This window comes from Stegostoma tigrinum, chromosome 3, assembly GCF_030684315.1.
Source record: "Stegostoma tigrinum isolate sSteTig4 chromosome 3, sSteTig4.hap1, whole genome shotgun sequence".
Classification (NCBI taxonomy): Eukaryota; Metazoa; Chordata; class Chondrichthyes; order Orectolobiformes; family Stegostomatidae; genus Stegostoma; species Stegostoma tigrinum.
The window spans coordinates 103,046,117-103,072,670 of NC_081356.1; the positions used below are offsets into that span (position 1 = coordinate 103,046,117).

General features: G+C 42.6%; 1 long non-coding RNA gene across 2 annotated transcripts in view; it reads right to left on the bottom strand.

The window, feature by feature from the left end:
- LOC125451195 (uncharacterized) overlaps positions 1-26,554 on the bottom strand; it is a 128,973-nt gene that overhangs the window by 9,944 nt on the left and 92,475 nt on the right. The window contains exons 1-2 of one of the 2 annotated variants that reach the window (XR_007247245.2): positions 7,610-7,707; positions 1,726-2,282 (exon numbers count right to left, since the gene is read on the bottom strand). This is a non-coding gene — a long non-coding RNA (uncharacterized LOC125451195). Of the gene's footprint in view, positions 1-1,725; positions 2,283-7,609; positions 7,708-26,554 lie in introns of those variants that run through there. The other variant, XR_009445601.1, reaches the window with a different exon arrangement.

Sequence of the window (26,554 nt, forward strand, 5' to 3'; positions counted from 1 at the left end):
ATTTGTGCCAATATGTAACAGGATTTCTGGCTGTTCGCCCTCCCCTTTTAGAACCTTATACACCCGATCGGAGACGTCCCGGACCCTGGCACCAGGGAGGCAACATACCTTCCGGGAATCCCGATCCTGACCACAAAATCTCCTGTCAATTCCCCTAACTATCGAGTCCCCTACCACGAGTACTTTTCTATTCTGCCCCCTTCCCTTCTTTGCCACAGTGTCAGGCTCAGTGGCAGAGAACTGACTACTATGGCTTTCCTCTGGTAGGTCATCCCCCCCAGCAGTATCCAAAACAGTATACTTATTGCTGAGGGGAATGCCCACAGGGGATCTCTGCACTGTCTGTCTGTCCCCTTTCCTACCCCTAACTGTAACCCATCTATCCTTGTCCTGAGCCTTAGGAGTGACCAACTCCCAGTAACTCCTCTCAATTACCCCCTCTGCCTCCCGAATGATCCGTAGTTCATCAGTAGTTTGTCTTAGCAAAATTTATCCGAATTAAACTCCAGCTGCCATTCCTCATCCCACTGGCCTGGCCGATCAAGATCCCAGTGTACTCTTAAATAACATTTTTTACTGTCCATTATGCTGCCAATTTTGGTATCATCCGCAAACCTACTAACCCTGCCTCCTACTTTCTAATCCAAATCATTTATATAAACCTTTATGGCATGCCACTGGCCACAAGCCTCCAGTCTGATCAACACCACCCTCTGTCTCCTACCATCAAGCCAATTTAGATCCAGTCCTGAAGAAGGGTAATACTTGAAAAGTTGACTTCTCCCTTCCTCCAGATGTTGTCTGGTTTTCTGTGTTCTTCTAGCCTCCTGTTTGCCTAAATTGGATTCCAGCATCTGCAGTTTATTTGTCTCTAACTAATTTTGCATCCATTTGGCTCAGTCTCACTGGATACCCTATGATCAAGACAATTATGTTTAACAATAGTTAAACAATTATGCACCATCAATATATAACTGTATGAGTTAAAACTTGAAAAATCTCATAAACGTGCCCTTACACACACCTATAGACAGATACAGGCAGCAGAAAAACATGTGTGTTATGGATGGAGGGAAGGACTGGGAAGGCAGTTCAGGGGTCCTGCCAATAGGGCTAATGAAGATGGCCCTTTTGGCTTGTCAGAATATGTTGCTCCGTGATCCACCATCTCCAATAACTTGCACTTGTTTGCAGGAGACTGGTTCACAATTGTAAAGACTTTGGTTTACTGTTAAGAGTCATAGCATACAGCAAATGCTAAAGGAAAAATATTCTGGTTTTCTTCAGTATTGAGGTGTTTTATTTTACTGCAGAGGAAACAGTGGCTTTGCAGAGATCTGATGGCATCCATTATTGTCCAAACAAGCAGCTGTGTAAATGGTACTTACAATGAATATCAGCATGTGCTTCTAAAAATGCAAGAATCCTTGGTTTTTGATGCAGTTGTTTTTCCCACTTCCCATGTCCAACAGCAAAAAATACAGAAAAATTAAAAAAGCTACTGCCTTTGAATTAAATCAGTAAGGAAAGTGTCAAATTAGTGACCAGCACTCACTGGCTTCTGAAAGGCTTGACCTGGACCTGGAGGGAACCCATCGTTGACCCGACACCCTCCCAACCTCATAGAGTCCTGACATGGAGGCATGACCAGATCGAGAACAAGGCCTCCCAGAGAGCCTGAGGCTGCAACCAGTGTCGAGGACCCCACTGGGCACACCCACTTACCTTCTGGAATGACAAATCTTCCACTTTGACTCCTGGGCCTGACCAGAAGCAACCATTTACCGAGGAAATGTGGACTGGAACACAGATGAGACTGAAACAACATGGTTTCAAGATCCCCGTTCCCAACATACTCCTGGCAAAAGTCCAAGCCATTGGAAACAGGCTGGATGAACTTAAATTGGACTCAACAGATTGAGAAACTACTGTGAGCTCTGTTTTACAGAGCTATGGCTCAATCCTGCTTCACCTGACTGTACCTTCCAACTTGAGGGCTTCTCAACCCATCAAAAGGATTGTTCAACATCCTCAGGCAAGGCAAGAGGGATCTGCCTCCTAATTGTAACCTCCTGGTGGTTGGAAGTGATGACCCTAGTGAGTTACTGATTTCCAGACCGAGAATATCCAATGCTGAAGTGCTGTCCAAATTCAAGAGGTGGATCGTGGCACACATCAGCTCCAGCATTCCAGACTATCTTCATCCACACTAATTCACCCACCATTGCAATAGGTCCACAGCAGGTGCCATCTCCCTGGCACTAAATTCATCACTGGAACATCTGGAATAACAAGGGCACACACGTCAGACTCCTATTTATTGACTTTAGCTCCTCCTTCAATACAATAATTCCAACTAAACCCATCTCCAAAATCCAGGACCTAGAACTCTGCACCCGCCTCTGCAACCGAATCCTCAACTTCCTGGCCCACAGAATGTATTCAGTAAGGATAGGCGACAACACCTCTTCCATGATAATCCTCAACACAAGTGCCCCACTAGGTTGCTTGGCCAGCCCCTCACTATGTTCCTTATACACTCATGGCTATGTGACAAACTTCAGCTGTATCTCCATTTACAAATTTGCTAATGACGCTACTGTAGTGGGTCAGATTTCAAACACTGACGAGGCAGAGTACAGGAAAGAGATAGGCAGCTTAGTAACATGGTGTAAAGATAACAATCTCCCTCAATGTCAGCAAAACAAAAGAGTTGGTTATTGATTTCAGAATTTGGAGTGGAGGACACATCCCTGTTTGTATCAATGGTGCTGAAGTGGACATGATCAAGAGCTTCAAGTTCATAGGAGTAAATATCACCAACAACTTATCCTGGTCCATCCATGTTGACACTACTGACAAGAAAGCACACCAAAACATCTTCTTCCTCAGAAGGCAAAGGAAATTTGGCATGTCCACTCGACTCTTAACATAGTTTATAGATGCAACAGAGATAGCATTCTGTCTGGATGCATTACAGCTTGGTATAGCAGCTGCTGTACTCAAGACCGTAAGAAATTGCAGTTGTGAACACTGCCCAGTCCTTCATGCAAACAGCCTTCCTTCCGTTGACTCTAACTACACTTCCTGCTGCCTTGGAAAATCAGCCAACATTATCAAAGGCACATTCCAGACGGTTATACTCTCTTCTACCCAGTTCCATCAGGCAAAAGATACAAATGTTTGAAAATATATACCAACAGACTCGAGAATAGCTTCTTCCCCACTATGAGAAGACCTTTCATAGAGTTTATCTTTCTCTGCACCTTCTCTGTACTTGCAACTCTATTCTGCAATCTGTTCTATTAGCCTGATGTACTTACGTAAGGTATGATCTATCTGGTCAGCACGCAAAACAATACTTTTCACTGTATCTCTGTACATATGACAATAATAAATCAAATCAAATTAAAGGAAAATGTTTACATTATTGCCCAGATTAGTTGTAATCCAGTACCTTTACTGACGCAAAGCATCCATCTGTGTACCTCACATTTTACACCCTCGTCCACCTGACACACTAATCCTTACCTATTCACACCTTATGACAGCAACCCACCTGTCTCCCTTTCCCTAAACTCATCTGGCATACCACCCTCTTGCTCATCCTGAACAATGCCCTCTCACCACTTGGCAAACTATTCACCTACTCACCCATCTGCTGCCCACGCTTACATCCATATCTACACCTACTTATATATTTACCTTTTTGCTGTCAAACTGGCCATAGGACATTTAAACTGCAGAATCTGGATTTTATCATTGATAAATGGATTGTGATTTCCACGCTTATTCTGTCCACTGTTGTCTGCTGGCTGTCCTAAATTAGTCTCCCTTGTATTGTAACACAAGTCTTCTGTTCAGGAAATTCCAGACAGAACTGATCAAAAGGTAAATGTGTATATTTAAGTCTGATCAGGCTTGGGATTAGGGTTTCCAACCTGATTGGAACTTCTGAGCCAGCATGAGCAGGCAAGAAAAGAGAGTTGACACCAAAATCAGATCAACCACAATATCATTGAACAGCTTGAGGAAGCAAATGGGCTACTCCCATTCCTATCTTTTTCATAATTATTTAAACTTCAGTCAGTGGTGGAACAGTTCTCCTCATACACCTAAACATGTAGTGAAAGCTAACTCCCTATCTCCCTCTACAGAACATAACTTGAAATGTAAAGATGAGTAGCTACAGAAAGTAATTGTCCCTGAAATTAGTGGTTATTGCACAACTGGAAGGTAAACCTAGGGTTTTGTTAGTCATACAACCTTACATACTTAACATAATTTAGAAATATTATTTAGTAGCTTAGCCACTGTTGAGTAGCTTTTCAAACTCAGCCATACAACATAAGGTACTTACCTAATTTAGAAATGGTGTTTAGTAACTTAGCTACTGTTAAATAGCCTTTCAAACTCAAATCTTACAGTTGATATATTAAAATAACTTCACATTACCCCAAAAACATTAGTGGTTAACATAAAAAGATGCTTTTGTACCATCGCCCTGAAAGGATTTCTTTTAAAACATTCTGTTATATGATCAAGTTCACACTCACTTTTAAAGTGTCTACAGACACTTGGCCTTCAAAGCATGCAACAAATCTCTCAGTGCTTTTTGTTCTTCTGAGAATGTTTCTGGTATTATTTTTTATTAAAGATCTGCTGCGGAGGGGTTCATTTTATAAATTTAATTAGCTTAAACTGGGTTTGAGCTTGGTCAGTTTTGATTAGCTTTCCACCTTATCAATTTTAAGCTGTTGAAATTGCTACTGTTGTTTTTTTTTAAGTACTGCTGCTTTCAAAGTTGTTAAAAGTGTTGAGCATGTGCATAAAAGTGGTAGATTATGTTGAGTATTAGCTAGGGAACATAATTACATAACTTCAACAACTTAGAGATGACTGTTTTCCCTTTACTCCACTTATGGTTCCCCAAACTTTTTGTTGCTCCAGTTCCAATTGCAAATCGTTGCTTCATTTACCCTACCACAGAAGCAACAACCCCAATAATCACAACATCGATTCTCCCCTCATTACAGTTTCCCCGCTTCTCATGGAAATGTATGAACAAGAGTACGTCAGTCAGCACCTGAAGCCATTTTCATCATGCTATCAGTTTAGACTTGCTAAACAGGCAGCCCATAGGCACCAACGTGAGGTCAGGGAGTCCTCTCTAGTCCACCTCAGGGATTATAAATACAAGAATTCTAAGATTTACTCATGAACCTCAACAGCAAATATAGGAAAGGCAGGAGCCATGGCGAAGATTCTGATGGGGGTATGTGGAATGCTTCCACAGCATGGAAGCACTGTGTGGGCTGCAAGCTGGGGAACATGTCAGGGAGAAAAGACAAAATGCTTTACTTTCCATACAGTCAGAGGAGAGGAAGCTTGGTATGTATGTCCATACATCTTTGAAGGGCAAGTGGTAGGGTGATAAAGAACTCATATGAAATTAGTTAAGGCATTGAATTCAAGTGCAGAGAGGTTTTAAATGCACTGTATTAGATGTTAGTTAGGCCATTGCTGACTATAATGTGCAATTTGGTTTGCTTCATTAGAGGAACTTTGTGACTGCTCCTGAGAAAGTGTAGAAGTGATTCATCAGGATATTCTCCGGACTGGACTGTTTCAGGTAATGGAGTGAGCCTAGATAGCCTGAGGTTCTTTTCCTTGGAGCAGAGAAGGTTGAGGCAGTACTGCCTGATTGAGGTAAATAGAATTAAGAGGAGCGTCAAGAGGATAGATAGGAAGAAACTTTTCGCCTTAGTTTAAGATTCAACAACCAAGGGGTGTACACTTTAAGGTAAGGGGAAGGAGTTTAGAGAGGATTTTAAGGAAATTTCTTTCATCCAGATGGTTGTAAGAATCTGGAACTCACTTCCTGTAAGGCTGGTAGAAGTGGAACCCATCACAACAGGCATTTATGGGGCATTTAGATGAATGAGTAAAATGTGACAGCATACGAGGCTACAGACCAAGTGCTGTAAAAGGAGATGAGGATCATTTCATGCTTGATGACCAGCACAGGCACAATGGGCCAAAGAACATCAGTCTACACTGGAGAATTCTATGACACTCTGACTCAATTGGTTTGTTTATTCCACTGAGTCCACCAAAGACATGCTGTAGCCATTGCAAGGAATACCCAAGAAGCCATCCAGGGAAACGGAGACAATTAATTGCAAACTGGATCAAGCTGATGTTAAACATTCTGAGATTATTAATCTACAAAGCAGCCAACCAAAAATCCACAATCAAACCTATCAGTAAGCCATGGGAACACTCTTGGGCTTTTTCAAAAAGCAATGGCCCAAACTACAAACCTCCTGGAGCTGAAAGGTACATTAGAAAAATCTAACATGAATCAATGGAACTCAAACTCATCAAAAATGAACAAGGGTTAAAGAAGTTTAACTACTTAAGAGGACACTAGTATCACAGAGTCATACAGTCTGGAAACAGACCCTTCAGTCCAATTCATCTACGCTGACCAAGTTTCCCATTTGCCTGCTTTCGGTCCATATCCATCTAAACCTTTCCTATTTGTGTGCCTGTCCAAATGTCTTTTGAATATGTAACTGCACCTGCATCTACAACTTCCTCTGGCAATTCATTCCACACATGAACCACCCGCTGTGTGAAAAAAACTGCCCCTCAGTTGATGTAAAACATAAAATCCCAGCTCCTAACAACCACACAACACAATCATGTCACAGCATCAATATCTGAAACAGTATCCATAATGCTGAATATTTTGAATGGTTATAACATCAAAAAAGTTGGCCAGAAATGGATAAAGTTACATAATGTGTAAAAGGCTGTGTGGCAGCTAGCCAGACATTACCAAACCAATGAACACTAGAACCTGGCACTCTGCTTCCCACCCTAGTCTACACTTGTCCCTGGTGCCTTGCTCTCCCCTCCATTCGAGAGGGGAAGGTGGAGTGGGGATGAGTGACAGGTCTGAAAGTTAACTAGGGAGCTTGTATTTTTCATAGAAGTTTAATGCAATATTCAATGTTTTTGTGTCTAATTCGCCACTTCCACATTGCCTGTTCAAGTTGTTGGTCTATTTTTGTTACTACATTGAAATAACTCCACAGGGGCTGGTATCCATCACCACCTGACCCTTTATTACATGTGGAAAGTCCTTTACCCTGGCTCAGCCTCATCAGAGTTTGCACCCAGTGCCAACTCTCCACTTTCTATCTGTCAGCCAGTGCTCTCTGATTGAACCAGATTAACAGGGAACTCATAATCTATGAAGTTCAGCTCGCTGATCTTGTTACAACCACACATGGCCACAAGTTTCTATGCCGTTAATTTGATTAGTTAGTCTGTACAGAATTTCTCAATTCAAGGCCCCATGCAATTTTGCCTAGGGTTGCAAACCTGTTCCTTGAACAAAATATTATTCTTTCTACAATTATTACAAGGTAAGAAGCTCGAAAATTCTTTGTATATAAAGTTCTGATACTGTGGAACGTATCTCCAGGGTCAGTGGTTCAGATAGAAACATTTAAGATTAAAATATAATTGGTGGATTATGATAAAAAAATTATGGGATAAAGAAGCAGCTTGGATAAACTTGATTAGAAAGTTTACATACATGACACGGATTGCTTAGACTGAGTGGTGCACTTCCATGTTGTAACTTGTAGCTGCTATGAATGTTTTCAGCAGAAGGAAGTAAGTCTTGTATCGCACCGTAAACAGGAAATTGCTCAACTGCATCGTACAACTTCTGCAATCACGAGAAAATCATGGGTGTTTATTTGTACTCAGCCATTTATTCAAGCTGCCTGATGATGGCGTAAGTTTCCTAACAGAATGAAAGGTACACATCAAAGTCTGATTAGCCAGTGCACGTGACTTTGTTTTATACGCTGACTGCATTTGACTGGAAGTAATAGCATCCAAGTCGTTTATGTGAACAGTTGAAGCTGTAAATACTCAAGGTCGCCACATAGTCCTATTTCTTTTTTGTGAATTATTTCAATCATAGGGAACATCACTAATATTAGATTTCATTCAATTTTGCTATAATAACTAATATTTACAGTTGGTTAGGCTAGCTTAAAATGGTTATCATTAGGCAGCAAGAGGCAGCAGCTGAACATAATGGTAACAATGTCATTCATGTACATAGTAAACACAGTCATCATTAAAATGCCTTCAGTCAACTTGCTTAAAGCCTGTTTTGAAAGCATCACAGATATTTGTCAGCTCAGTAGGTCACTGATTTTGAAGAGAGAGAAGACAACAGTATTCTACATCAATTTAAATGACATCTTGGTAACATAATTCTTTTGCACTGCTTGATGTTACTGTATCAAGCATAAGGAAGCAAAAGAACAAAGGTTAATCATTAAGGTAGTACTCAATGTATTTTGGTATTAACTTCAATTCAAAAACATCAAATAAAAGTAATTATAAATCTAAATGCATAAGTCAGTTAAAAATAATAGGAAGCTGTTTTCAGAGAGATTCCTTGTTTGAGGCACTGATTTAGTCTCTAGTCGGTGATGTTTGTTAATTATAAACAATTAGATAATGGGCTCCTTTACAACTGGGTCACTTTTAATAAAAGCTCTTGAAACTGGACACTAGTGAGGCGTGAATTCCCACGAGCACACAGCACCAAGAGGACAATTTCTTCTTTGCTGCAAGATAATTTGGCAAATTGTCAGGAGCAGATGAACCTCTATTTATGTTCTAGTTTTGTAATGATTACAGCGTTCTTTCAGATTGGTGTTTAATATTCGCAAGACAAAAATTTCCATCAATATAATGGTCTTAAGGATGTCTCTTCTGTTTGGCTATCCCCCAGATATGACAGCAACTTGCTTCCACTCAGATTAAATGTGTTCATCATCTAAATGTGATGCTGATAAATCCAAGTGAGCAATCTGCTAACTCCACCACATGTGGCAGTTGCAGGATCACGACAATAAGGTGTTTGGAGATTTTCGTGCTTTCTCCTAAGCCTTGACTTGGCCTGTCAGCGCTTATAGACTCATAGAGTCGTAAAACAATACAGCATGGAAACAGCCCCTTTGGCCCAAACTGGTCCATGCTGTTCAGTTAGTTCCAATTGCCCACATTTGGTTCATATCCCTCTGAATTCTTCCCATCCATGTACCTCTTCAATTTTTTTTAAAGATGTTGCTATTGTACATGTCTCAACTACTTTCTCTGGCATTCCATTCCATATACGCACTCCCTGTGTGAAGAAGTTGCCACTCGGGTCCTTCTTAAATCTTTCCCCTTCACATTAAACGTATGTCCTCCAGTTTTCAATTCCCCATCCCTGGGAAAAAGACAATATGTATTCATCCCAACCATTCTTTCTGACAAATTATTTTGATATTTTTGGTGAATCTTCTCCATTTTGATTCATCACAAGCCAGGGATTCTCATGATGTTTGGCTTCTAAAGGGATGCTTTGAGTTCATTCTAAAGTGTTCCTGCTGTCTTCCGGGAAGTGTCCTGCAGTGATAAGCTCCTAGTAGTGTAGTTACTTTAGAATGCTGGTGACAGACATGAATGAAGTGTCTCACTTGCCACATTACATCAAACAGGTGTCTTTAACTACCTACCTTGTTCCTATGGTCTCCATCTTGTCCAATGCTATCCTTGTCTTACACATACCACTCTTGGAAAACTTGCTACTCACTGGATACCTACTGAATAACTGGCATCCTTTGCACCTGCGCCACCTTTAAAATGTCACTGAAAACTCTGGTAAGCAGTAGCAATCTGGCATTGCTCCCTTACCTGCAACATCATAGCAGAGCAGCCACATAACCATGCTGGCTACAACAGCATATCCAATATGACTAAGACTCCCTCATACCAAAAACCTGATTTTCTCGTCACAATAATAGCTTAACCAACAGGCTACACAGTTTGTATTTCCTTAGCTATGTGCCGTCTAAAAACCCTCTCTAAGCCACTGCAAGTCTAGCTCTAATGCCCACTGAAACCTGCCTCTTGTCATTGTCCAATTGGGCAGTATTACACACAGACAAGCAATAGGATAGTTCAGAACATAGGCTTTTATTAACAACAACCATAGATGAACAAAAAATGAGGCTGATGCAATGCAAATCAAGTACTAGCATCATAACCAATGATTGTTTTACAGCCTATGATAGTCTTCGTGATCCAGCAGGCCTCTACTGCTGGGTGGCTCAGTGGTTAGCACAGCAGCCTCACAGCGCCAGGGACCCGGGTTCGATTCCAGCCTCGGGCAACTGTCTGTGCAGAGTTTACACATTCTCCTCGTGTCTGCGTGGGTTTTCTCCAGGTGCTCCAGTTTCCTCCCACAGTCCAAAGATGTGCAGGCTAGGTGGATCGGCCCTGCTAAATTGCCCGTAGTGTTCAGGGGTGTGTGGGTTATAGGGGGATGTGTCTGGGTGGGATGCTTCAAGGGGCGCTGTGGACTAGCTGGGCCGAAAGGCTTGTTTCCACACTGTAGAGAATCTTAAAAAAAAGGAATCTACTCGAACTAGCTGTCAATCAAGTGGTCCTGTACATAAAAGGTAGAACAAATCCAACTTAGCCAATCACTCCCCACTCAGTCTACTCTCAATCATTTTAGGTTCAATCAGGGCCATCCAGCACTTGACCTCATCACAGCCTTGGTTTATACAGGATTGCTGAGGTGAAATGAGAGTGACTGTCATTAATATCAGGCTGCAATTGACCAAGTGCAGCATCAAGGGACCCCTAGCAAACTGGAATCAATGAGATTTAGGGGAAAGCTCTCAACTGGTTGAAGTCATATCTGTCACGAAGGAAGATGGCTGTAGTTGTTGGAGATCAATCATCTCAGCTCAGGGACATCTCTGCAGGAGTTCCTCTGGGTGGTGTCCTAAATCCAGCCATCTTAAGCTGCTTCATCAATGACCTTCCCTCACTCATAAGGTCAGAAGGGGGATGTTTGCTGATATTGCACAATTTTCAGCACCATTCATGACTCCTCAGATACAGAAATAGTACATGATCTATGTGCCTATTCTTGTATGCAAGCTGCCCCTGTTGCAACCTTTCAGTGATAGTTACTAGCACAGTATGCAAGGCAGGTCTGTGCTTCCGAAATATCCTGCAATTGGATCAGAGAATAATTGTGAAGTGTTAGCAAATGTCAGGCGCCATTGTTCGTGGATGAAGAGTGACTTGAGATACTGTTCACTGCTGAGCAACTCGGAGAGTGGTCACAGCCAGCAGTGAACTGAAGTTGCAAGGTAGGAAATGAATAGTAATGACGTCAGTTGCAGGATTAACAAGCTGTTTATCAAGCTATTTGCCCTCTCAATTGATAACTCCCTTTTGCCTTGCAAGAAACTTGCCTCACCACTCAGCAAATACACAAAGGGCATAGCAAGTTGCTCCCAACATCTCTCTTGTCTTCTTGCCCAATTCTGTCGCAAATAGCTCACCATAGCCCATGTCACTAAGACCCCTATAAGATTCCACACTGTCAAATGACTTTGTACCAAGGCTTGAAGAAGCATGTTTACTAATTCTGCTCCATAAATAACCTGATATATTATGTTTTAAACCTATTCAGCTACCAGGCCAGCAATTAATGCTCCAGCTTAACTGTCCTCTGCCTGTTATCTGTACGGGGAAGGTGGTGAGAGGGTATTACTTTCTTGTGCTTTGTAGAGCTAAGCCAACCACAACAATTTCTTGACCGGAATTTATACTCAGAACAATATTCTATACTGGATTGTTATCGTAGAGAATGGGGATGTTAATGGGACGGGGGTCGAGTGCTTGCAATTGTATGTAAAACAATGGGAAATCAAACAGATTACATCACCTCAATTGCTGTTTGGCCAATGGTATGCAGTTAAAGCTTGAATATAGAACATAGAACATAGAACATTACAGTACAGTACAGGCCCTTCGGCCCTCGATATTGTGACGACCTGTCATACCGATCTCAAGTCCATCTAACCTACACTATTCCATGCATGTCCATATGCTTGTCCAATGATGACTTAAATGTACCTAAAGTTGGCGAATCTACTACCGTTGCAGGCATAGTGTACCATTCCCTTACTACTCTCTGAGTAAAGAAACCACATCTGACATCTGTCCTATATCTTTCACCCCTCAATTTAAAGCTATGCCCCCTCGTGCTCGCCGTCACTATCCTAGGAAAAAGGCTCTCCCTATCCACCCTATCTAACCCTCTGATTATTTTATATGTTTCAATTAAGTCACCTCTCAACCTTCTTCTCTCTAATGAAAACAGCCTCAAGCCCCTCAACCTTTCCTTGTAAGGCCTTCCCTCCATACCAAGCAACATCCTAGTAAATCTCCTCTGCACCCTTTCCAAAGATTCCACATCCTTCTTATAATGCGGTGACCAGAACTGTACACAATACTCCAAGAGCGGCCGCACCAGAGTTTTGTACAGCTGCAGCATAACCTCTTGGTTCCAGAACTCGATCCCTCTATTAATAAAAGCTAAAACACTGTATGCCTTCTTAACAGCCCTGTCAACCTGGGTGGCAACTTTCAAGGATCTGTGTACATGGACACCAAGATCTCTCTGCTCATCTACACTACTAAGAATCTTACCATTAGCCCAGTACTTTGCCTTCTGGTTACTCTTACCAAAGTGCATCACCTCACACTTGTCTGCATTAAACTCCATTTGACACCTCTCAGCCCAGCTCTGCAGCTTATCTATGTCTCTCTGCAACCTACAGCATCCTTCGTCACTATCCACAACTCCACCAACCTTAGTGTTGTCTGCAAATTTACTAATCCATCCTTCTACGCCCTCATCCAGGTTATTTATAAAAATGACAAACAGCAGTGGACCCTTGCGGTACACCACTGGTAACTGGTCTCCAGGATGAACATTTCCCATCAACTACCACCCTCTGTCTTCTTTCAGCAAGCCAATTTCCGATCCAAACTGCTATATCTCCCACAAATCCATTCCTCCGCATTTTGTACAATAGCCTATTGTGGGGAACCTTATCGAACGCCTTGCTGAAATCCAAATACACCACATCAACCAGTTTACTCTCATCTACCTGTTTGGTCACCTTCTCAAAGAACTAGAACAAGAAAGAGCTTGATGTTGGAATCTGTAATAGACAAATGGCCAAAGCAGGATTGCAAGCCACTTTTCATCCACATTGACCACTAATCCATTAATTTTTCTTTCAACATGGGAGTGAAGGGGTTGAGGAATAGAATAGTCAGCTGAAGGTCTCCAAATGATTTTCGTAAACTCAGTGTATCACAAATTAGTACCATGCCCCAGGGGTCACTTATATGTATTTTGTTGTTGTTTTTTAATAAAACAAATTGCTTAGCTTAATTTTATCATAGACTACTTTTTGATTTTGTTAGATACCTCTTGGCTTTAGAGGGTCCTTTTACATTTTTACTGAATCTCAATGATTCAGTTAATATGAAGAGTTCAGGATTCGATTTATCTTTGTTCCCTGGTACTTTTTCTCAAATTTGGATTCTAAGTATAATTTCCTAGTTTACAGCAGTGCAAAATTGAAAGTCTTCTCCTCACTATCCTTGACCTGTTGAGATTCACCACCAGTTAGTGCCTTCAACATTTTGTTTTCAGGATATTTTCTACCTATTGATTTTCGCCTCTACATTGTAAACAACAATCTCATGGAACTTATTGTATTCGCATGTCAAAAAGTTATAAACAAGATTATTCTTGAGTTGTCACCCATTTATTCCCTGGACCAGCCTTTTAAGAGTACTATGTCAGCCTTTGCTGGTTGTGAAGCTTGCTTTCCTAAATTTGGTATCTGGTAAAGGGCGCTTACTGCTTAATTTGAAACTGATTTCCTGTGTAAACTTTGGCTTGTGTCTCCCTCTGTCCTTTCCCTCTTAAGTTTAATTTCTCCTCATCAGAACACAGTAAAGCAATTCTGCTTTCCAATTGCAATCTTGAATTCTGATACAGTTTTGGTGAAATTGTCCTGAATGTGTTGCAACTATGGTTTAGTAGTACAGAATTTGAGTATTGTAAAAGGCACATTTTGTCAGAGACTTTTATCTGGCACTCATCAGGACTTTCACAAAAATACCAATTCAAGGGAAAACCAACTCTGTATGAAGAGGAAGCACTGATTGGTTGGTGAGTTGAGTCAGTTTGGTTGAGGTGTTGCCAAGGGGAATGCACCAATTATTGCTGATTGACAGCTAACAACTAGGTTTTGTTTAAATTTTAAATCATGAAGGTTTAAAGGAAGCAAGGAAACCTATGATTGGAAGAGCTTAAATAGTGAGTGTAGGAGGGACTGAACTTGTAAATTAAGAGCAGTCTCTCAGAGACTCTGGGTACACCATGGTCACTTTCCTTTAATGTTTTGAACCACTGCCTCCTTCACTGATTTCTGCTGTGATTTGTAAGGTTCTGAGGGCCAATTTGCATGCTGCTTCTGTGCAATTTGAAGCTTGCATTGCCCACTACAAAGAAACTGAGACATATGGATCATGAAACTCCACAGGCTAGACTTCACCAGGACTTTAGTGATGCTCAGGGATACAGAAAACCTGGTAAACTATCTTTCCATTGCCATATGACCTCACTGGGGTGGAAGAGGTTCAGACATCTTTCCCACCAATTGATCCACATTTGTGTGCAAGTACCATCTTCTTAAACTGTTTCTGCTGGCACTTAGTCACATCTGAGGGACCTTCATTGTGAAGGGAGACTGCCAGGTAAACTCTGGTAGCTATCTGGGGCACCGTACCATCATCACAAAATCCAACTCAAAGATTTTGAATGATGATATTTGATGATTTAGCTGCCTGAAAGAAAAATGCTGGCATCATATTTTCTTCTACCACCCTTGGTCGAAGAGAGGGCAAAGGAATCAGCCAGAGTTTTCCTTCCTGGTTGCTACCAAGGGACCCTTTTCTGCAAAGCATTGGTGCATAGTCTGTCAGTGAGAAAAGAATCAACTGTGATGTACAGAGAAATGAAGAATGAATCATGAAGAATGTTTGAGACACTGTGCCAATACAGGAGTTGGTGTCTTTGGTCTCAAATCCCAGCATGACCCAGGAGAAGAGGATATAAAATTGGAATAGCACGAAAAGAATTTCAATGCTCAATAGAAAATATTTCGGGAAAACTCCTTCCCTATTGCCTTATTCAGGGAATCACTCTACCCTCGCTCCCTGACCTGTTGTTCTAGCATTTGATATTCAAGATGAATATTTTCCACATTTTACAATTATAGTGAGGAAGGGAGGAAGTTCAGAGAAAGATGGCTGGAATCCACATCACCTGACTTACTATTCAAACGATGGTGGTAAAAATTTATTGAAAGCAATTGACTGAAGCACATTTCTCATCTGCTACAGTGTGTGGGCATTGCTACCAACAGCATATTTGCAGTTGATGTGGAAATGTTTACATTAAGACTTGTAATGCAAGAACTAAACTTGGCACCATGGTATTGAACGATACAACAGATGTTTATTATAGCTCCACATATATACTACAGTCACAGATATTTCATGTTCTGGTCTAAGAATAAGATATCTGTTTATAAAGGATCATATGCTTTCATCAGCACGACATGTTCCTAGAGGCCTCAGTTAAGATGGAAAGTCTAAGACCTTTATACTGTCAGGTCTCATGCTCTGATTGCGTTTTAGTCTCGAGGTAGAACACAACAATTTCCATCATAAGATTCAACAGTTGTTCACTTGTTCTAAAACTCACACACATCGCAGCTATGTTATTTCACTGTTCACTCAGTTTACCATCAATATATAGATCGACCCATTCCAAAGTATTCACTTTGCACTGCTTCAGTGCTGACATCACTTAGCAGTTTTCTGAGATGCTATATGATCTATACGCCACCAGATATTTTCAAACTTGCACTCATTTCTCCCCAAAAGTAAATTTCAAAAGTCTCTATAAAATTAATTAATGGGATATTAAATGGTAGAAACGACATTAACTTTATCCTAACGTGAATCTGAACACTTGCTTATACAGGAATGTGCCTATTATAGAACCATTATACTCACAACTTCATAATAATTCAGATTTGAAATTAATCAGACTAAATGTGTTATATTTTGTGAATAAACTGGTTGAACTAAGAAGCAAAAATGTACTGGTTACAGACTGGCTTTTAGATCATTGACCAAGGATGGATTGAATGACCTTCATCATCTCTATGTACCCTGTGATTTTGTGATATTTTCTCTTCAAAGTGTTAGCATTGGAATAAAATGCTTAGGACCACTGCCTTTGAAGACCAAAAATATACATCGCAAATGCCTGCAATTAGGAAGCGAATGACCTTCTTTCTTAAATAACTGAGAGAGTATCCTCAGCTAACATCAAGGTCATGACTATATACAAACACACCCTTAATAGCCCCATTATGTTCGAGATTCATAAAGCTGTATGTGAAATGAATGTAAAGGTGATGTTTTTATAGCCTGACCTGGAATTAAAATTAGTTTTAACTCATTTGACTAATCTAAGATGATCTCAGCACATTTATAAAAGTATGCATGAACAAAGCTAGAACATTCAAATTATCCAGCAGTGTTGTGTCACATAACTTGAAGGCACATATTAATATAAAACCTGAAAACCTGTAGATTAAGTGCAGAACAAATGAAATCTGTCTCAAAGCTATTTTATTGAAATTTGCCAGTGTGCAATATAATTTGATCTTTCAGGGCGATTAAATGCCTCAGTTGATAGCAACGAGTTTTAATCTCCAAGAACTTTTCTTTGGAACTTGTAAAGATTTAAAGTTACTAAAGTTAGCAATGCCTCGATGGTAGAGAAAATAAATTCCCTGGAGAAACAGCCGTATTTACAGAAAAAAGTCAGAATGTTAACAAAGGATTCTTAGATTTCCTGGAGAAGCTTTGTACCTGGGGCCCCAGGAAGGCCTGCAATGCGTGAAGCAGCAAACACTGCGGTCTCCTAGTTTCCTCTGAAGTCTAGGGAACCAGCTATAAAGCAGAAACTCTGTCAACACTGTACAACCTGCAATAAACTATTAAAGCAGGAATTTATGGTTGTGGTTATCTGCCTACTGAAATAATGTTGTTACAAGGCTGCCCTTGCAAGTCATCAGCAGATATTGCATGATAAAAATCAAAGATGCTGAAATCTCAGTAATGAGTTCCACAGACTGACCGTTAGTAACAAAGTCACATAATCACCTAAATAAGGTCGTTAATGTACTTTACCTAACATTGTATCTTCAGAGAACCTCTTAAGGTGTTGGATTATGTCTTTTCACCACACTCTGCTTTCTGTGTCATGTGCCATTTAGGGCAATCATTAACAGCTTTCCTTTTATAACGTTAATTAACACTTTTCAAATGCACTTGAATGACTCCCTGCACCACTCCTTGCAAACAAAAACATAAACTTTGACCAGTGAAAAGTGTAATTCAGTCAAATGTCTTTATTTACAAAATGGTGCAACAATTATTGATAATAAAATGTGAGGCTGGATGAACACAGCAGGCCAAGCAGCATCTCAGGAGCACAAAAGCTGACGTTTCGGGCCTAGACCCTTCATCAGAGAGGGGGATGGGGGGAGGGAACTGGAATAAATAGGGAGAGAGGGGGAGGCGGACCGAAGATGGAGAGCAAAGAAGATAGGTGGAGAGGGTGTAGGTGGGGAGGTAGGGAGGGGATAGGTCAGTCCAGGGAAGACGGACAGGTCAAGGAGGTGGGATGAGGTTAGTAGGTAGCTGGGGGTGCGGCTGGGGGTGGGAGGAAGGGATGGGTGAGAGGAAGAACCGGTTAGGGAGGCAGAGACAGGTTGGACTGGTTTTGGGATGCAGTGGGTGGGGGGGAAGAGCTGGGCTGGTTGTGTGGTGCAGTGGGGGGAGGGGATGAACTGGGCTGGTTTAGGGATGCAGTGGGGGAAGGGGAGATTTTGAAACTGGTGAAGTCCACATTGATACCATATGGCTGCAGGGTTCCCAGGCGGAATATGAGTTGCTGTTCCTGCAACCTTCGGGTGGCATCATTGTGGCAGTGCAGGAGGCCCATGATGGACATGTCATCAAGAGAATGGGAGGGGGAGTGGAAATGGTTTGCGACTGGGAGGTGCAGTTGTTTGTTGCGAACTGAGCGGAGGTGTTCTGCAAAGCGGTCCCCAAGCCTCCGCTTGGTTTCCCCAATGTAGAGAAAGCCGCACCGGGTACAGTGGATGCAGTATACCACATTGGCAGATGTGCAGGTGAACCTCTGCTTAATGTGGAATGTCATCTTGGGGCCTGGGATGGGGGTGAGGGAGGAGGTGTGGGGACAAGTGTAGCATTTCCTGCGGTTGCAGGGGAAGGTGCCGGGTGTGGTGGGGTTGGAGGGCAGTGTGGAGCGAACAAGGGAGTCACGGAGAGAGTGGTCTCTCCGGAAAGCAGACAGGGGTGGGGATGGAAAAATGTCTTGGGTGGTGGGGTCGGATTGTAAATGGCGGAAGTGTCGGAGGATAATGCGTTGTATCCGGAGGTTGGTAGGGTGGTGTGTGAGAACGAGGGGGATCCTCTTGGGGCGGTTGTGGCGGGGGCGGGGTGTGAGGGATGTGTCGCGGGAAATGCGGGAGACGCGGTCAAGGGCGTTCTCAATCACCGTGGGGGGGAAGTTGCGGTCCTTAAAGAACTTGGACATCTGGGATGTGCGGGAGTGGAATGTCTTATCGTGGGAGCAGATGCGGCGGAGGCGGAGGAATTGGGAATAGGGGATGGAGTTTTTGCAGGAGGGTGGGAGGGAGGAGGTGTATTCTAGGTAGCTGTGGGAGTCGGTGGGCTTGAAATGGACATCAGTTACAAGCTGGTTGCCTGAGATGGAGACTGAGAGGTCCAGGAAGGTGAGGGATGTGCTGGAGATGGCCCAGGTGAACTGAAGGTTGGGGTGGAAGGTGTTGGTGAAGTGGATCCACTTCACCAACACCTTCCACCCCAACCTTCAGTTCACCTGGGCCATCTCCAGCACATCCCTCACCTTCCTGGACCTCTCAGTCTCCATCTCAGGCAACCAGCTTGTAACTGATGTCCATTTCAAGCCCACCGACTCCCACAGCTACCTAGAATACACCTCCTCCCACCCACCCTCCTGCAAAAACTCCATCCCCTATTCCCAATTCCTCCGCCTCCGCCGCATCTGCTCCCACGATAAGACATTCCACTCCCGCACATCCCAGATGTCCAAGTTCTTTAAGGACCGCAACTTCCCCCCCACGGTGATTGAGAACGCCCTTGACCGCGTCTCCCGCATTTCCCGCGACACATCCCTCACACCCCGCCCCCGCCACAACCGCCCCAAGAGGATCCCCCTCGTTCTCACACACCACCCTACCAACCTCCGGATACAACGCATTATCCTCCGACACTTCCGCCATTTACAATCCGACCCCACCACCCAAGACATTTTTCCATCCCCACCCCTGTCTGCTTTCCGGAGAGACCACTCTCTCCGTGACTCCCTTGTTCGCTCCACACTGCCCTCCAACCCCACCACACCCGGCACCTTCCCCTGCAACCGCAGGAAATGCTACACTTGTCCCCACACCTCCTCCCTCACCCCCATCCCAGGCCCCAAGATGACATTCCACATTAAGCAGAGGTTCACCTGCACATCTGCCAATGTGGTATACTGCATCCACTGTACCCGGTGCGGCTTTCTCTACATTGGGGAAACCAAGCGGAGGCTTGGGGACCGCTTTGCAGAACACCTCCGCTCAGTTCGCAACAAACAACTGCACCTCCCAGTCGCAAACCATTTCCACTCCCCCTCCCATTCTCTTGATGACATGTCCATCATGGGCCTCCTGCACTGCCACAATGATGCCACCCGAAGGTTGCAGGAACAGCAACTCATATTCCGCCTGGGAACCCTGCAGCCATATGGTATCAATGTGGACTTCACCAGTTTCAAAATCTCCCCTTCCCCCACTGCATCCCTAAACCAGCCCAGTTCATCCCCTCCCCCCACTGCACCACACAACCAGCCCAGCTCTTCCCCCCCACCCACTGCATCCCAAAACCAGTCCAACCTGTCTCTGCCTCCCTAACCGGTTCTTCCTCTCACCCATCCCTTCCTCCCACCCCCAGCCGCACCCCCAGCTACCTACTAACCTCATCCCACCTCCTTGACCTGTCCGTCTTCCCTGGACTGACCTATCCCCTCCCTACCTCCCCACCTACACCCTCTCCACCTATCTTCTTTGCTCTCCATCTTCGGTCCGCCTCCCCCTCTCTCCCTATTTATTCCAGTTCCCTCCCCCCATCCCCCTCTCTGATGAAGGGTCTAGGCCCGAAACGTCAGCTTTTGTGCTCCTGAGATGCTGCTTGGCCTGCTGTGTTCATCCAGCCTCACATTTTATTATCTTGGAATCTCCAGCATCTGCAGTTCCCATTATCTCTGCAACAATTATTGATTATGATTTTGTTGCCCATGGTTTTGCTCACCAGGAATTAAAACCAAAAGACTGACTTGTGTTAACCATGAGCTGCATGAAAGTCTATGGCTGAATTCCATGGGTGCAAAGTAAAGACTTACTCAAACACACAGATGCCGTGCAGGCATTGAGGATCACTGAGTTTGCTCACATGCGGGATTCCAAGAAATATGGGTGCAAAAGCAAAGGTGCCCAACAAAATTAAAGTAAGGCCACAGACAGAGCTGAGGGACTGAAGTGGGAATGTAACAGCAAAATTGATGGTGGAGGTCTTTAACCCACAATAGAAATATTTTCATGGTCCATTCTAAAAAGCATTCTGTGATTTCTATTGAAAGCAAAAACTTCTGGCGATCACAGCAGGTCAGCATTTTGTTTTCAGTACAGATTTCATCATCTGCAATAACTACTCCTACAATGTGGTTTCTATTTTTTATGTGTTAATATGAAAAATTGTTTATGTTTGAAATTTCATTATTAGTTGCAGATAGTTCTGGCTGTTCAGTACATGGTTAATTAAACTTTTTCTGCAAGAATAATAACTGAGCATAGGGAGTCATGACATAGAGACGTTGTTATGCATGGTTTTGGATGTGAATCTATAGGTTCCACGTGATGTTGTCTCATACAATGTCTTCTATATCGCAATGTTTATTAGTTTGTTAATGTTCACTTACAACAGTGCAGATCTCAACTTACTATCACTGTAGCAGAGACCAGATCCACAGAAAATTAAAGAAGCAGCTAGCAGTGAAACCCAAGGACAGTCTAGTGCTATAGAAAGATAGAAACATTGAAATTAGGAACAGGAGGAGGACATTTGGCCCTTCGAGCCTGCTGTGCTATCGAATATGCTTATAGCTGATCATTCAACTCTATACACTGTTCCTGCTTTTGCCTCATTCCCTTTGATATCTTTATCACTGAAATATATCCAACTCCTTCTTGAAAACATTCAATGTTTTAGTCTCAACTGCTTTCTGTGGCAGAGAATTCCACAAGCTCACCACTCCCTGGATGATGATATTTCTCCTCATCTGAGTGAGGATAAGTAAAGAGAGAGGCCACCCCAACTATTTGACATTGTAAGTGCGGGGAAAAGCATGAAGCCTAGACTTCACAGGAAGCAGTGAGCAGTGGATTTCACACTGAGCAGTTAAAATTTTACAGAAAGGCATAACGAAGGAAAAGAGAAGATCTGCACAGTCAGATGTAAAGAGGGAATAACAACACAAAAGGCAAAAATGCTTAAGGAGGAAAAGGAACACAGAAAATACATTGATAATGAAAAGCCATGTCTTTACCAGAGCCTCCAGTGCAGTGCTTCCCAAACCTCTTTTTTCAATGTGGGCCCATTTTGAAGGTCCAAAGTTGTCGTCATGCCTCTGTGAGTACTGTGCTGTGGGGGGGGGGGGGGGGGGGGGGGCAGGGGGAGGAAAAGATTCTGTCAAAGCTGGGAGGGGCTTGGGAATGGTGGAATTTCATGGTCAACATTGCTGTCTCTAAGCTCACAATCTCAAAGTTTCAGCTCATGAGGCTACTGGGGTCCGAACTGCCACTTTGGAAAGTCCTGCTCCAGGGAACGTGGAGAGGCTTATATTTTGAATGTGTATTGGGTCCAATGGCTCTGATAGTTTAGCCACTACTGTACTGCTCCAGGCCTCAATGAAAAGCCTGAAGATGACCAGGTCAGTGTGTTACTGTACACAATCAAGAACAGAGCCAAATTCATTCTCACTGACAAAGCTTAGCACAAGAAACTGCAAGGTATGACGACCTAATTAAAACATTCAACTCCTATCTCATTTTAAGGTAAAGAATTCAGTATAATCTAGGTAAAGTTTAATCAGTTCAACCAAGTACCAAGGGAAACCATGGGATCTTTTGCAAACAGTTCATACTACCTTGTGGTTAGTTATCAATTTGAAAGTTTGAAAATGAGTTCATCTAGGGTCAAATTGTGGTGCGAGTGCTGGATAAAATCCTACCGGGATTGTGACAGTCCAAAGAAACTGTTATGTTACCACAAGCAGCACAGTTCACTTGACAAGCTGAAGTCCACAACCAAAACAAACTTCTTAATCAAGTTTGGGGCAGAGAATTTCCCTGGGATGAGCCCACTGATTCTGACTCAGTGCACTTTGTTAATCAAAGAGCTACTATTGTGCCAGGAAGGAAGCAACCATAAGGGGTATAATTCCCTCTTTGCTTCTCATCCATATTATGGCAGCAGACCTCAACATTAGTGCCAATGCTGCACAGTCAGCAATGTTGCATGCCACACAGGCTAAAATATAGGCCGTTTTCAGATGGACTACCAAAAAAGCAATATGAAATTTCAACCTACATCAAGGAAGTTTCAAAACAGATAACCTGTAATTCCTCAAGAAATGAATACTGCCAAAGAATAAGAGCCAATCATTTTAGGAAAAGTGGTTGTTCAGAATGGTGTGCAGTTGGTGAAGTCTATTCAAGAACCAAGATGCCCTTATGTCCAAATTAGGTCATGCTGATATTCAATGTTCAAAAATTGTTAATCTACAAAAAGCCATTCTGCTATTGAGACTATCAGCAATCTATGGATGCGCTCAATGCATCATCAAAAAATAAAAAGAAGATCAAAAAGAAGATTGATCTGTGGAGCTTCTAGAGATGCAAACTGCTTCAGGAAAGCTTAAAATCAAGCATGTAAAGGAGGTCAATCAGATCAAATTTCGACTAGAATTGCAGAAGTCCAATTACCTCAATGACACTGTTAACCTAGCTGTTAGAAGTTACACTATGTAATCAAGTCTTAAAGACTGAAAAAGAAAAGTTTACAGAAGGTTTCCAAAAATCCGAGGCAGAGACAGTTAATGTTCTCATGCACTTGACACAACAAAGAGAATGAAGGAATAGTCCCTCATTCGCAGATATATTCAGAGTTCCAACTACACTTTGAAATAGCTGAGGAAACCTTTCTTTAACAATTAGTTAGTGATGATACTTTGTTTATAACAGGCACTGTTCAAAGAGAGAAAACAAGAATTTTCTTTTCATTTCACAGTTTGCGTGGAGTTTGCTCATGTCTGCATGGGTTTCATCTGGATGTTCCAGCTTCCTTCCATAGTCCAAAAATGCACAGGTTAGGTGGATTAACCATGCTAAAAATTGCCCCATAGTGTCCAGATATGTGCAGATCAGGTGGATTAGCTATGGTAAAAACCCCATGTTGGGTTAGAGGGATGGGGTGGGGGTGGTGGGTCTGAGTGGGATACTCTTCAGAGAGTCGCAGCAAGCTTAGAGATTCTATCATTAGTTCTTTGAGAAGGTGACCAAACAGGTAGATGAGAGTAAGCCAGTTGATGTGGTTCATATGGATTTCAGCAAGGCGTTCGATAAGGTTCCCCACAATAGGCTATTGTACAAAATGCGGAGGAATGGAATTGTGGGAGATATAGCAGTTTGCACAGGAAATTGGCTTGCTGAAAGAAGACAGAGGGTGGTAGTTGATGGGAAATGTTCATCCTGGAGACCAGTTACTAGTGGTGTACCGCAAGGGTCGGTGTTGGGTCCACTGCTGTTTGTCATTTTTATAAATAACCTGGATGAGGGCGTAGAAGGATGGGTTAGTAAATTTGCAGACGACACTAAGGTCGGTGGGTTGTGGATAGTGACGAAGGATGTTGTAGGTTGCAGAGAGACATAGATAAGCTGCAGAGCTGGGCTGAGAGGTGTCAAATGGAGTTTAATGCAGACAAGTGTGAGGTGATGCACTTTGGTAAGAGTAACCAGAAGGCAAAGTACAGGGCTAATGGTAAGATTCTTAGTAGTGTAGATGAGCAGAGAGATCTTGGTGTCCATGTACACAGATCCTTGAAAGTTGCCACCCAGGTTGACAGGGCTTTTAAGAAGGCATACAGTGTTTTAGCTTTTATTAATAGAGGGATCGAGCTCCGGAACCAAGAGGTTATGCTGCAGCTGTAGAAAACTCTGGTGCGGCCACAATTGGAGTATTGTGTACAGTTCTGGTCACCGCATTATAAGAAGGATGTGGAAGCTTTGGAAAGGGTGCAGAGGAGATTTACTAGGATGTTGCCTGGTATGGAGGGAAGGTCTTACGAGGAAAGGCTGAGGGACTTGAGGCTGTTTTAGAACATAGAACATAGAACATAGAACAGTACAGCACAGAACAGGTCCTTCAGCCCACAATGTTGTGCCGACCATTGATCCTCATGTATGCACCCTCAAATTTCTGTGACCATATACACGTCCAGCAGTCTCTTAAATGACCCCAATGACCTTGCTTCCACAACTGCTGCTGGCAACGCATTCCATGCTCTCACAACTCTCTGCGTAAAGAACCTGCCTCTGACATCCCCTCGATACTTTCCACCAACCAGCTTAAAACTATGACCCCTCGTGCTAGCCATTTCTGCCCTGGGAAATAGTCTCTGGCTATCAACTCTATCTATGCCTCTCATTATCTTGTATACCTCAATTAGGTCCCCTCTCCTCCTCCTTTTCTCCAATGAAAAGAGACCGAGCTCAGTCAACCTCTCTTCATAAGATAAGCCCTCCAGTCCAGGCAGCATCCTGGTAAACTTCCTCTGAACCCTCTCCAAAGCATCCACATCTTTCCTATAATAGGGCGCCCAGAACTGGACGCAGTTTTCATTAGAGAGAAGAAGGTTGAGAGGTGACTTAATTGAAACATATAAAATAATCAGAGGGTTAGATAGGGTGGATAGGGAGAGCCTTTTTCCTAGGATGGTGACGGCGAACATGAGGGGGCATAGCTTTAAATTGGGGGGTGAAAGATATAGGACAGATGTCAGAGGTGGTTTCTTTACTCAGAGAGTAGTAAGGGAATGGAGTGCTTTGCCTACAATGGTAGTAAATTCGCCAACTTTAGGTACATTTACGTCGTCATTGGATAAGCATATGGACGTACATGGAATAGTGTAGGTTAGATGGGCTTGAGATTGGTATGACAGGTCGGCACAACATCGAGGGCCGAAGGGCCTGTACTGTGCTGTAATGTTCTATGTTCTATGTTCTATAATTCTATGATTCTAAGACTATCACGGAAAAGCAAGCTTTTGTTAATACCAACGATCACCTGAAGAATGAGGATGAACTTATTAAAAATGGCTTAGAAATACAAGGAAGAAAAATAATTTCCCATCCAGTTTACAAACCATAAAGCTATATAGGGATATCTTACAGATTCTAGTCCAGGGGTTTATTTCCTCATCAACAATGATGCATGGCTACATTCTCATGATGTTCTAGAAATGTTCTTGTCCAGAGAGAAGCCGCCATCCAATCCACCCAAACATTCTCTCCCAAATAATAGTAAAGGAGTGTAAATATCCTGTGTATCCTCCAAAAGAGCTGAGAAAGTGAAGGGAGATGGGTTTCTTGAGTGATACAGACTTGTTGGAGATGGAGAAGTAGAATAAGAAGTTAATTCTTCATATTTAAATCTTAATGGTTAAAAATACTCTCATAAAAGATCTTCAGGGGACATGTGGAGTAAAAGATTAATTATACCTTGAATCCAAGAATAAATACAGACCATATATGTACAGTGTCACATCAACGTCCTGTCAAATCACATAAAACTTGTGACTGAGTACTCAAGGTTCCAAAAGATGTCTTCTCTTACAATAGTGATCTGAAACAGAAAATACTGTAAAATCTCAGGAGATCTGACAGCATCTGTGGTGAGAGAAGTTGAGTTAAAATTTCAAGTCAAGAGATTTCTTCAGTCAGCACTTTCTCTCCTCTGTTAGAACCCCTCATGCATAATTTTGTTTAAGGAAGCCTGTAAATGCTCATTGGCAAAAGTGCAGCCCTCGTCTTATCACAGGGTGGGTGGGAGGTGAGATGGAAATTAACCATTGTTACAAAATTTAATTTCAGGAAATCTAACAACAACAGAGAGTGACTGTTCATCTTCTTCATTCTTTCATTGGATGTTGATTTGTAGCCCATCCCTAATTGCCTTGAACATGCAGAGGACAGTTAAAAACCAACCACGTTGTTATAGATGTAGAGTTACATGTAGACCAGGGAAGGATGAGGGAAAACATGAAAAATATTTA